Source organism: Danio aesculapii, chromosome 12, assembly GCF_903798145.1.
Source record: "Danio aesculapii chromosome 12, fDanAes4.1, whole genome shotgun sequence".
Classification (NCBI taxonomy): Eukaryota; Metazoa; Chordata; class Actinopteri; order Cypriniformes; family Danionidae; genus Danio; species Danio aesculapii.
Window position 1 is genome coordinate 26,586,181 of NC_079446.1, and position 14,924 is coordinate 26,601,104.

The window sequence follows — 14,924 nt, forward strand, 5'->3', positions numbered from 1 at the left end:
AAGCAGTGAGTTTACTCTCCTTTTTTAAGCAAAGTCAAAGAATCACTTTTTACAGTGTGTCTAGCTCTGCATATAGCTCGGTCCATTACTGTGGTAAAATGTGAAAAACTAGTAGTTCTAGTGGTCTGGGACTCAAAAAAGGGTCACAATTTTGTTCATACAAAATTTTTGAATAGCTCAATGCAAATAACAAATCACAGCTACTAATAAAACTTGATCAACATTTTAAAAAGTGTGGGGAAAGCACCTTGCTGTGTTAATTTGCAAAAACAAATTCATGTCAGACTAGCTGAATTAGGCAAATTACTGTCTGACATGCCCTTTTCTGCAAAAAAACATGCACAATGTGGAGAAAAACATCATATGCCACGTTAAGTATGAGTTTTGAACTCACTGAAAACACACTTCCTGATTATTTGATTAGAAACTAGTACCAGGCTTGACTCCCATTTGTCTTGAGAAATACCTGAATGTGTTTGTGGCATAGATTCTGCAAGATGAGATTTTGGTCTATATTGACTGATTTGTTAGCGACATATCCATGATGCAAATCCCAAAGGTTGTCTAATAGATATCTGCTGACTGCTGAGGCCATTTGTGTTTAAAAAACAAAACATTTTAAAATGACTTGAGCTTTGTAAAATAGCATGCTATGCTGCTAGAAATAGCCTCGAAAAATGGATCAATGAGATAAACATGGCCAGAAACACTAGGTAGACAATAATGTTTAAACAATGCTCATTTGGTATTAAAGGGCCGAAAGCATGTTAAGAAAACATCCTGCATATCATTACACTAATAATTACTAGACTGTTCATTTGATATGGAACACTCAGACCAGCCCATCTAGCACCAACAAGCATGTGTTTAAATACACATCTATACATACACACACATACACATCTATACATACACACACACACACACACACACACACACACACACACACACATATATATATATATATATATATATATATATATATATATATATATATATATATATATATATATATATATATATATATATATATATATATATATAAAATGTATGTGTGAGTGTATGCTTGTGTGTGCAAATATGCCATTGTGCCAGTGTGTGGATTCATATAAAGACTGCAAATCTTTGCCTCCCTTCCCCTCTTACTTCATTCCACCATTCCATCTGAGCATCTTAGGATGTGCTGTGTCGTAATTCCTTCTCCACTCGTTTCCTCTTTCTCACTCTATCTTTCACTGTCTGCGCAGCTAGTAGGGCAGCATGGGGGTTGGGAAGCAGCAAGACTGCTTTACTTACATATTGAGTGGAGGAGGAAAGCAAAAGAGGTTAAAGATAATAAGGACATTAAAGATAATAAGGAGGCACTTTGAACAACAAACCTGCTGAGACAGGAACTAAGTACAAGCACACATAAAGAAACATCTCACTACCTGTTCCCTGAAGAGCTCTTTCTCTGTCATGGAGCTCTTTAGTGCTCTCTGCTGGTTAAGATGCAAACAGCATCAGCACTCATACAGTAGCCAGATCTATACACCTGCCACTACTGAGAATTTAAGAAACGTCCGACTACACTACCTGACAAAAGTCTTGTTGCCTATCCAAGTTTTAGGAACAACAAATAATAACTTGATTTCTAGTTGATCATTTGGTATAAGAAGTGGCTTATATGAAAGGCAAAGGCCTCTAGATTACGCTTATTTTACCAAAATAAAATATGATCAAACAAGCGTTGATTTTTAATTATTTAATTAGGACAGTAAAGTCTGACTTTACTTAGACAAAAGTATTGTCACTTAACAGAAATAATGTACAGTATAGTATAGAAAGTCATGGTGCAGTGGAAAAGGAATTAATATTGTGTATGACTCCCATGAGCTTGGAGGACTGCATCCATACTCACACCAACAAGGTAAGAGAATCTCTAATGTAACAACCAGAAATATTAAACTTTTTATTTGGTGGTTAATGTACAATGTTCTCCAGAATATTGGTAACCAAACAGTTTCATTTTCCATTGACTATTGTATTTTTTCCCCTCAAGGTTTGAGTTTCTGATTACTGTATTGAAATGTGATGGGCACCATTGCTGCAACAAAAAAAACTAAATTTGCTTGATCAAACATTGTGCCCCATTCATTTAGGGCTCTTTGATCCATGTTGTGATTTCTGTTAAACACAACTAGAGTTTGAAGGTGGACTAATGGTGCGTTCAAGTCATGTCAGATAATTATATTTATGAGTTGAATGCTCATATGATTTCCAAGCCTATCAATAAAAAGTTGATGGATGCAATGTTTTTTTTTTTTTTTTTTTTTTTTATCAAAAGAGGGTACTCCATACTATGCCGAAGAAAGTGACTTGATTTTTGTCATAATTATGACTTGTCAACTCACAAGTATGAACATCCCAGGAAGACGCACTATGAGACTCATCTTTCCACATGTTTTTGCAATTAACCCAGTGAAGTCTACAGAGTGTGTGTTGTCATTGCAGATGAATTATAGTTAAGAATTGAATGCATAGTCAATAGTATGAGTAAGAAACTCACATTTTGTTTTGTATCCATGATCCAAATCCCGAAGGTGGTCTATTGGATAGAGATTTAGTGATTGTGGAGGTCATTGTGTTCAAGAAACCAGTGTATAATGCAGGGGTGCGCAACTCTGTTCCTGGAGATCTCCCTTTCTGCAAAGTTCAGCTCCAACCCTGATCAAACACACCTGAACCAATTAAATAGGACCTGAACAGTGCTTAATAATCACAGGCAGGTGTGTTTGATACGGGTTGCAACTGAAATCTGCAGGAAGGTAGATCTCCAGGAACAGGGTTGAGCACCCCTGGTATAATGACTCAAGCTTTGTGAAATAGAATGTTATTATAGAAATACCCTTCACAAAATGGGTTGTCATATTAGAATGAACATAGTCAGAAACAATGCTTATGGTAGACGTTGACTTGACTTTCATCGCAATTATGACTTGTCAACTCACAACTGTGAAAGTCCCAGGAAGACCTGAGACCCCTCTCTTCTTACTTTACACAGTTTTGAAATTAATGGAAGTGGACTGATGGTGCGGTGGTTTTTATAAGTGGGAAACTCCCATTTTTTTAATACATGATGCAAATCCCAAAGGTGGTCTATTGGATAGAGATCTGGTGACTGTGGAGGTCATTTGTGTTCAAGAAACCAGTGTATAATGACTCAAGCTTTGTGAAATAGCATGTTATTCTAGAAATACCCTTCACAAAATGGGTGGACATAATAGGATGAACATAGAAACAATTCATAGGTAGAGGGTAACTTGGAAGTGACTTGACTTGTAATTTTGACTTGTCAACTCACAAGTGTGCCAGGAAGACTTTAAAATGAATAGAAGTGGGCTGATGGTGCGGTGGTTATTATAAGTGCAAAACTCAAAATTTTCAGACTTTATGAGTTGCCCAGAGTTTCTAAGTTGGTAGTGTGTCAATAAAAGCACGGTGAAATCAATGGATGCAAAACTTGTTGTAGATCAAAAGAAGGTACACTGTCATCCTCTCCCAATGAAAGTGACTTGAATTTCATTGCAATTTTGGATTGTCAACTCACAATTACGAACATCCCAGAAAGACTACGATGCACCATGAGACCCCACCTTTCACTGCATATTCTTGCTATAAAGCCAATTACATTCTAGCATCTGTAGATAACATGTGGAAGTTAAGTTTAGGTGATTGGCTGAAAAACAACTTGGTAACAAAAATAAGCACCAATAAACAATATGGTATAACTGGTATAATGCAGGCTGTGTACCTGGAACAGCCAGGTAAGAGATGAACAGTAATACTAATGGATAGTTTTCTGCTGGTATATTACAGTCCTGCCTTACAGGGATTCATCCATTCATTCATTTTCTTTTCGGCTTAGTGCCTTATATATCAGGGGTCACCACAGCGGAATGAACCGCCAGCTATTCTGGCACATGTTTTAAGCAGCAGATGCCCTTCCAGCCGCAACCCAGTACTGGGAAACACCATTCACTCTCACATTCACACTACTGCCAATTTAGTTTACCCAACTCACTTATACCGCAAGTCGTTGGACTGTTGGGGAAACCAGAGCACCCGGAGGAAACCAACTCAAACACAGGGAGAACATGCAAATTCCACACAGAAATGCCAACTGATGCAGCCGGGACTCGGACCAGCAACCTGTGAGGCGACAGTGCTAACCACTGAGCCACCGTGCCACCTCTAACAGGGATTCTAACTCTAAAACACAACCAGCTGAAAAAAAAGTCATGCAAATGCTTCTCAGGGGATCCAGGAAAAACAAGGTGTTGAAATCAGTAGGTTTATGTGTAAACATGTGACTACACATGTCATTTCATTTCATAACAGCTCATTGTCGACACAATACTTGCTGTGCTCTCCCTATTACTCCCTATTCTACTTCCTTCCATCAACATGCTATTGTATTAAAATGGACCCTAATGCTCAACAGGAACATCAGATGTGCACAAATGTTCTCTTGACTCCCCCATGACCTCATAATCACAAGTTGAGCCATTTTATTATCTGCCGTTCACCTATTTTAATTTGCATTGCTCACATGTAATGCGAATGTGTGCCTCTAAAGCCTGTCCCACAATGTTGCGCTAATGTAATCCAACTCGGCTGCACTCACTGACCCCCATTATGAAACTAAAAACGTGTGAAGAGCAGCGCTTCTTTCAAAGGAGGCCAATCTCCTCCCGTGTTTGTCTGCTCTAAGCTTCTTGTCCATTCGGCTTTTTCTCAATCTCCTTCCACCGCTTCCTTCTCCCCATTGCCAGCTGTGCACACAATCCCCAGCTCTGTAGGCCCACTCGGAGGGGTCATAATCTTCCATCTTCTTAATCACACCCATCCACCGCAACCTCCTGCAGAGAGCGAGATGGATATACATTTTACTGTCGCTCTGCTGTTCACACCGAAATGAGCAGCCTTGGCTCTCTCGCCCTTCCCCGAGGTAGAAAGAGCTGAGCCTTTTCAAAGTTCACGACAAAGTGACACGTCCAAGGCCACCTTTTCTCCCTCAACACTCCCTCACACATACATACACACCTCTCTCTGGTTTTAGCTCTAATTATACTGAGAAGTAGGCTGATGTTCTAGTTCAGAGCACCCAAGTGGGTGGCCTGATTCACCATCACTGGGCGTGGAGAGGACGGGAGGGGGTAAGATAGAGGAAGGGAGAACTCAAGTCATAATGTGACGAAGGAGATGATAAGCATAGTCCTGTATGATGCCCACAGAGCAGTGGGACATGCTGGAAGCGGTCCTGTCTACTGCAGTGGTCTTCTGAGAGATGGGGAACTAGTAGAAACTCAGCTGAAGTCAAATTCACAAAATGAAGCACAGAGTATTGGTTGGTGTTTAATGCACTTTAGTACAAAATTCTGGCAATGACTTAGCATCACAGTAGCAACAAAGACTATAGAATACACAAGACATGTCACTTGTGTAGTTTTGAATAGGGAAAAGAGTATTGGTAGATATGGCAAATGAAGCACAGGAGCCAATCATTGATTGCTATAGACTGACGTTTGTTCGAGGGGAAGCTCGGATCAGACGTGTGCTTTTACGAAGTTTGGGGGTCAAAACACACACTGGAATCTCAGCGAATACTTGCTTCACAGACATGAGAAATATATCCACATAAAGCTTAAAATCCCAACTTTTAAATGAACCAAGTGTACTCAATAACAAAAGTTTTGTAACCTGTATGAAACGAAAGCGAGGTACAGTCAATCCTGTCAAATGCACATCACATGACAGTAACTACTCAACCACCCACAAACTTGTAAACAAAGAGTCACTGTCATTTCTGGAGGAGATTCGCCATCAAGGCAAAATTGTGGATTACTTCAGAAGAGCAGTGTGATTGGACGATCATTATCCAGAGGATAATAATATGTAGAACGGCCATAAATGAGGTTGGTGTCGTGATCTCGTTCCTTTCGAGTGCCAATTTAGTTTGTTTCTGACATTTAGAAATGAAACTTTTGAGGCAGCTGTTGTTTAATTTGAATGTTGGTTGCAAATATATAGTGTAATCATAAGCTTGGCAAACCGTTTTGGAAAATTAGATGTTTCCCAACCAACTTGCTCCGGCTCTGCTGCCGAGTGAAATTACTTGCCTTAATAAGACTTTGGTAGCAATAACCAAAACTCCTAACGATTTATCTAGTCTACTATTAAACTGCCTACAGGAACTTTCACACCAGAAAGTTACAGGTACTCGTTAATAGGAACACGGCACCAGGTTGCCCACAGAAGTATCTCCCCTTTAAACCATTTTCCTAACTGCATTTGCACTGTCACTAGGAATCCGAAAATGACGTACATCTGCCCACATAGCAAACGGACTTGGCCCAAATGTGGCCCTTATAATGGCACTGCTGGTGTGTTGCTGGCACTGGCATGCATAATGTCAGCCGAATGTGGGCCATGCATGGCAATGATGGCACTGCAGGCATGACGGCAAACTACATTTGGGCCAAAAGTGGATGGGAGGTGTGTGGCCCAGATCAGTGTAGCAACTGTGCACATTGTTTAGGTAACATATGGTTAACTTATAGCTGAGAATCGGTACCAATAATAAGCCTGTTTTAGCCCAGTTTAGGGCCAGTTAAGGGTAATACATTGGCTGAGATTCGGGCCGGTTATGGCCCATGTGTGGCCCTTGTCTTTAATCCAGTTATGGGCCACTTCAGGACCGTCATTCTTTGCGGTACTTGGGCCGATGGAAAAGTTATTGTGTGGCCTGCAGCTGGGCCAGAAAACATTTGCTATGTGGGTGGCTGACAATGACAACAAGTACAGCGTTCAACAAAATCGAACTTTGTTCTGAAGAACTGTCGTTCTTACTTCAGTTAAAACATCAGAGTTTGCACAGTAGTGGACAGAGACCCATCTTTTCAGAGTTCTCGTCCACTGATACAGTATGTGCCACAGCCATATCACCCTGCAGCCCAAGACCGGTTACTCACTAAAGCTAAGCAGAGCTGAACCTGGTCAGTACCTGGATGGGAGACCACATGGGAAAACTAGTTTGCTGTTGGAAGTGGTGTCAGTGAGGCCAGCAGGGGTGCTCAAACTGTAGTCTGTGTGAGTCCTAATGCCCCAGTAAGTGATGGGGACACTATACTGTCAGTGAGCACTCTCTTTCAGATGATACGTTAAACCGAGGTCCTGACTCTCTGTGGCCATTAAAAATCCCATAGCATTTCTCGTGAAGAGTAGGGGTGTAACCCGGTGTCCTGGCTAAACTTCCATCCATCGGCCCTTACCCATCATGGCCTCCCAATTATCCCCATCCACTGACTTAGCTCTGTCACTGTCTGTCCATTCCACTAATAGCTGGTCTGTAGTGAGCACACTGGCACCGTTGTCCTGTGGCTGCCGCCACATCATCAAAGTGGATGCTGCACACTGGTGTTGGTGTGGGGAGATCCACTGATGATTGTGATTTGGGTGTATGGCCATTCACGATAAATGCACTATATAAATACACATTACTTACTTATCTACTTGCTTTGATTTGTAACAGGGTTCACTTTTAACCATATATATATGTGTCACTTTTAACCATATATATATATATATATAAATGCAACCGAGTTAGTTTTAATCCGACCAAACCAGCCAAGTGAATATACCCTTTTTGAAAGAAAAGACTCAAATGAAGATAGCTTACAGTTAAATCAAATGAAGATGAGAAGAGAAGAGAGAGAAAGAGAGAGAGAGAGAGAGAGAGAGGGAGAGAGACTTTCATAACCATGAGTAGCTTCTGGTAGAAGCACTGGTTGCTAAGCAACAGCATCCGTGCTGCAACTGCATTGCGACATAGAGTTGAGAACACAAAGTCTATAGTTGACTGCTCTCTCCCCGTTTGACATACTTTCTTCAAAGCCATGTTTTAGAACTGATCTCAGGTCTTACCATAATTATGAAAACCTATGCTCAGGCACGCGCATAGCCTACAGTACATGTGCAGATAATATGAGCTGTTGTGCTGAGTCACAGTGTGCCAATGACTAAAGAGTTAAACTAATCATGTATGGAGGAGTGTAGGAGAGAGAGAAGGAGAAAGAATAAGTAGAAGACATGGTGGAAATTATATAATTAGGGCAGGAAAGAGAAGTTAGAGATCTGAAATGTTCAACCATAAAGAAATTCTAGCACACAAATGCTCCAAACGGGTTGGTTCACATTAACCTATATATAGAATGACAGAAGGTAGCGTAGGACAGATGTAACATAGGTCAAAGAGTTTACTATAAGTAGAAATATTACAACAGGGCAGTCACTTATATTAATATTACCTTCAAAATCCGACGGATGTCTGTCTTTACCTATTGAACTGTACCGACATCTGCTGGACACAAAAGGAAATGCATGAATAGCCTTCTAAAGCCACTTTAACATAGGCCTACACATTTTAACGAGCATTTCATAATTACAAATGATAGCTTTACCGTAAACTGGGGTCTTCAAACAGAATGAACTAAATTAATGTAAAACAAGACTTTCTGTGTGATGAGCAGTATTTTGAGTTGAACTTGAAACCCGAAAAGGAACCTGTAAATAGAGAAATCCAGCGTTAATTTTGACATTTTAATTTAGTTTTAGTATTTTGACTAAATATTTGGATTTAAATTGTTTGGATTTAGTGTACTTTTAGTCAACTAAATCTACTGTGGATTTTAGTCGACTTTGTCTAACAGGTTAAAGGGATAGTTCAAACAAATATGAAAGTTCTGTCATTTAGGCCTACTCACACTTTACAATTCGTTCTTCTGTTTAACACAAAAAAAGATATTTTGAAAAATGTTGAAAAGCTAACTACTGACATCCAAAATAGGCTATTTGTTTTTCATACTATGGAAGTCAATGATTGCAGGTTTTCATCTTTCTTCAAAATAACTTACTTGTGTTAAACAGAAGAAAGAAACTCACTTTGGAACCATTTGAGGAGGGTAAGTGGGTATTGTACGAGGGTATTGTGAGTACATTTTCTTTTTTAAGTGAACTATTCCTTTAAATTGTAATTTCCAAAAATAAAGAATGTACATTTGTAGAAACCCCCATGAACCTATAGTAATGATCATAATTTACTCACCCTGAAAGTAACCATTGTTTAAACATTGTTTAAAAATTTGTAATCAATATGCCCCCCCCCCCCAAAAAGATGGTTACTAGGCCTACACTTTTACTAAATTTAAAGGTGCAGTATAGGTGATCTGCCTAAATGCTAACAGGTTAGCACAGGCATGGGCAAACTCGATCCTGGAGGGCCGGTGTCCCTGCAGAGTTTTGCTCCAACACTAATCAAACACACCTGAACACCCTAACTAGTGTCTTCAAGATCACTAGAAAGCTACAAGCAGGTGTGTTTGATTAGGGTTGGTGCAAAACTATGCAGGGACACCGGCCCTCTCTTGCCGTCCAAAGCCACGCCTCCTGAAATCACATGAACGTGCACAATAAAGATGACAGAGCATATATCTAGCATGTTTTCAGTTGTGTAGCAAGCAAAACTTGTCATAATGTGCAATATTTCATGCATGCAAGGGTCGCTGGTTTCACTCTCTCACACGCTGTCCTAAAGCGACAACTGTTTTGCCGGTGACAGTGGTTGGCCGGCGGCATGCAGAAATTACACTTATCAATAGCTTACATGCTGTTTCAGACTGAATATTCAAAGTACCATGGTAAACAATATTGGCAGCACGTGACAAGTTTTCATTGTTCAAAAATGAACCAATGTGATGTGACTATAAAAGCAACTTCAGCTCAGTAAAGCAGGCCAGGCGGAATAGCACTATTTACTTATGGTTTATTGTTAAACTAAATAAAAATCTACAGTATCGATGCTGTGAAAAGGTCCCTTATGAAATTGAAAATGGTCACATCAATCGTTCGCTGAGATTTCAGTGGCTGAACGACACTTCTGTGCATATAACCCATTTGTAACAACAAAATCTACATCAGCTTTGCGTGACTGAAATAGTTTTAAAACATAACGTTAGCTGTCTAAAAGAAAGACTTCAGCCATGGTGTCTTCCTTCCTCCAGCTTGCAAATGTAACTCCAATATTGATTCAGGATTTTAAAGTTTGGATTCAGCATTTGTTTTTACCGCTCTCACTCGTGTCCACGTGCACGCGCATCAGCAGATCTGCATGAACAGAAGTGCACAGTTGTACAAATTGACATTTGCTGACAGACAGTTTGGGCTACTTATGAGAATTATGGGAATTATCGGCCTGACAAATTTTGATTGGATGAACATTTTTTAGTCTTATGCCTTACCCAGAATATAAAAATACATATAAATACATTTAGATCATTTACTTTAATCATTACAACTGGAATGTGAAGAGACTTTCAACCAGCACATCAAAAAAAAAAAAAAGACAATGACCTACTGCACCTTTAAGCAGTGGTTAACATTCGAAAGGTTTTTTTCTTCTTTCAGACCAAGAAAATCTTGGTTATAACCTAGCTCTTCCCAACTTTGTAATGGCAACGAATAATTAAAGAATAATTGTAATCCTTATGATCCCAGGAGGCTAATGAATGCCTTCTGAGGCAAATATAAGTGTTGGCTTTTCTTAGGAAATATATTTGTTTAAAAAAAATTTAAATATCCTTATCAATACTATCATATAACTGGCTTCTAGCTGTATGTGCAGTCAGGTGCATATGATGTAGGTTTAGCGATAGCTAAGCAGAGGCTTGAAACCGATCTCTTTGGAATAAGTTGTGAACAGAACAAGATTGTTTTGGTTGAACTATTAAAATAAGGATCAAGCCTAAAATGGTGCGTTTGCGTTTCTATCTGGGATTAATGTTTGAAACATTCTTCATTCATGTGGGACACTACCATGACACATTTATATTGCTTTTCTTTTTTTTTTAAAGCTCAAACCCTTCAGTCCCCAACCATTGTAACATCAGGCTCTTTATATAATTTAGAATTCTGACATTTTTTAAAAGGCTATTATTATTGCTGTCCACATCAGAACTCTGCATGACCTGCAGAAGAGGTCCTCCATGTCCCTCCGTGAGTGTGTGAGTGTATCTCAGTGTTGGCAGGAGTGAATTCTCAGAACTCTTAATCAATAGTAAATCATAGACTTCTTGGAAGTTACTGTATTGAGTTTAATCTAGCAAAAATCGACAGCATTTTGCTTTTGGCAGGTTTCCGTTATATTTCCAGAGGAGAACTCTGATACTGATTATGTGATGAATAGGTTTACTACGTGTTGTTATCCGGTGGTCCCACTGCATGGGTGTCTCACAAATGCCAGACAGACTTGTCGCACAGAGAGAGAGAAAAATGCAATCCGACCCTTGCCCTCCCATTTCTGTGAAAGAGACAGACAGCCTGAATGATGAACTGACAACATGTTATAGTATCATACCCAGAGAGAGGATCTCGATGTTAGGTCTAGACATAAGACGTAGGGTTGTCTCTAGCAGGGAAAATATTGGTGATCATTCTAAGGGCTCCAACACATCATATTTTTCAAGGGTGAGCACCGAACTTCTAGAAACATGATTTCAACCATGGTCCTCACCCAGAGCCTGCATTAAGGCCTTGCATTGCCTTGTTATTTACATGATAAGCTGCATGTTTTCTAGGACTTGATGAACTTGTAGCCACATGAACTGAGCATTACGGATGTCCTGCAGGTAACAGAAGAGCCATTTGCAGAGGGCTAAAGAGAAATCTTTAAATATCCTCGTTTTTGGATTACTTAAAAACTAAGGTTTGTTTTAATTCTTACCTAGTTTGTGCCGGATGAGAGACTAGATGTACAAACACTGTTATTCCATTGTGGCCAACACAACACCATGGGGATCTTACTGTGTATGTCTAACTGGTGGCTAACCCCAGATGTCTGGGTTTATTTATAGAGCAGTACGTGTCAAGTCAGACTCAACCATACTGAACTCCTGCAGGTTCTTAAACATCTACTCGCTGACCTGACGTGGCTCCGGAACAAGGGATTGAGAAAACACGCAACACGGGTTTATGCAGAATTGGTAACAATTGCATTACATAAGGCTGGTTTGAAGTGCCTTGTGCATTAGACAGAGATTACATCATTTTTTTCTCACACCTACTTTCCATTTTAATCCCTTCCACAATCAATGCAGCCTTTCAGTTATTCAAAAGACTGCTACAGATAAACCAAACCCACTTGCTATTTTTGCCCGAGCATGACAAACTGACACATTTTAGATAGATAATCTGAAGTGCTTTTGCAACTTGTTAGCACAATGCTAAGCTATCGATTAAAAACAATCCAATACATTCAAAATGTTTCATTGGATTATTTTCAGCTTCATCTATAATCTGATGTGTACTTAACAGGGCATTATTAACATTATCAAGATTAAGATGTACTTTAAAAACATGCATATAAGTTGAACTCACCAAAAGGTCCCATGAAATTAAAGTTTTTAGATGTTATGAGTATTACTAGCTTTTAGGATATCTATAAGCTAGTGCACACCAAAACAGTGACAAAATTCACGTTTAGAAGATATAAAAATTACATAAACATGTAAAGCTTGCAGTTCGTCTCTTCCGCCTAAATGGATTAACACCCCTTCAGACCCGAATTACGTTCCAAGTATCTGAAAAATGTAAAAGTATGTTTTCACAGGTCTTGAGGCTCCTCACCAAAAAAATTAAAATAAATTAGGGTAGGGTGCCGGAAAACCCCCGTAAAATAACGGCCAGTTAATTTACAGACATTTACTGTAAAATAACAGAAGGTAAATTACAGAAATTTACTGAGCATTTTAAATTTAAGGAAATTTCTGTCATTTAAAGTGTGTTATTCTATGGTAAATGTCTGTAATTTAACAATCGTTATTTTACGTTTTTTTTCCATCGCCCTAATTTATTTTCAAAATCACAAACATTACCATTGTAACATTTTTACTTTAATTTTGAGGTTTTTGTTGTAGAAATTACACATTGTTTCTTCATAGATTGCACATCTTCCTCATCGCTTAACGTCCAAATCTGAGATATGTCCATCTGCACTTCCATATGCTCAAGAACTTCAAGATCTGTATAGTTGCATATGAAATTGATTCAGCAATGATGTTTAGTTTATAGTTTTATAGTATAGATTTTAATATAAAATATATATATATATAAAAAGTTCAATCCGCATTACTGGAAATTTACATTCAGTAACACATTTTGAAACCATTGTACATACTAATGGACAGACATATTTGAAACAAAAATCTGTATCTAAAGCTTGCTATGTTACAAAAGACTTAAAACTTTAATTAGTGCATGCGATCCCTATTTTTAACATATAACCTATTAAATAATAGCAAACATATTAAAAAATAAGAATAAAAACATTGTAAATGCATGTGGCTTACGTCTGGGTCTGGAGTGAAGTGATGCCATGCTGCTTTTCAGTGTAGTGTTTTTTTTTTCCAAATTACAACATACAGAGTCTTACCGCCATTTGATTGAATGACAATCGTCCACTCTCATGGACTGCAGGCTTTAAATTAGATGAAATGCTCAGGAACCACAAAAAAACATGGGTTGACATGTGATGTACATTGTAATGGACACTGGATCATGACCAAATCAAATGCTCTCTAGTATCTGACATGCCCCGTCCACCAAGACGCTTCTCATTTGATGCACTTGGTCTACATCGACCAAGACTTTTTGGTAAATAACCGAATTATTCTAGGTAAACACTTCATTTATAAATGCAAATTTGTAAAGGTGAAACCCCGCTTTAATGGATGGAGGAATGATCTGAAGATGTTTGTAAAGTCTCTTCGTTTCATGAGGAACAGAAATGGCCGAAAGCTTTCACATGCCTTGCCCTCGTTTCTACTGCTCGATTAAGACCCTCACACCCACTTTTTTATTTAAATTTTTTAGTTTGTTTGTGTTCCTAGTCATGTACTTTTATATCAACACTTACACTATGTAATAATAATTAACTTGAATTATTCTTTACATTTATATAGCGCTTAACTTGACACTCAAAACACAAGCAATAGCACAAAGCAATTTTTGGGGGGAATCTCCTCATCCACCACCTGTGCAGCATCTACCTGGATGATGCGACGGCAGCCATATCACGCCAGACCGCACCCCAGTTAATTAATTAATTATTAACTAGTGCATGCAATCCCTCTTTTTAACATATAACCTATGAAATATTAGCAAACATATAAAAAAAATCTGAATAAAAACATTGTAAATGCATGTGGCTTATGTCTGGGTCTGGAGTGAAGTGATGCCATACTGCTTTTCAGTGTAGTGGATTTTTTTTTCCAAATTACAACATACAGAGTCTTACCGTCATTTGATTGAATGACAATCATCCACTCTCATGGACTGCAGGCTTTAAATAAAAAAAACCCCACCTGTGTGCAGCATCTACCTGGATGACGCGACGGCAGCCATATCACGCCAGACCGCACACCACACACCAGCTGATTGGTGGAGAGGGGACAGTGATAAAGCCAATTATGATATAGGGATGGTTAGGAGGCCACAATAGACAGAGGCCAGTGGGCAAATTTGGCCAGGATGCCAGGGTTAAACCCCAACTCTTTTTCGAAAGTCTTGCTGGGACTTTTATTGACCAAAGAGAGTCAGGACCTCGGTTTAACATCTCATCTGAAAGAGATTTTATCTGAGAGAGAGAGTTTTGCACTCCGTCAAAATGGGAGGGATTTTGGATCCTTTTTAACGTCAGAAAATGTAAAGAAAGAGACTTTTTGTCTTTACATCACTCCCGTATGACTGTGGACACACTATACCTACACACAGTTCCGTCCAAACAGCTTCCAAAAGATTATTTTCATCATCAAACTGCAAAATGCACATTT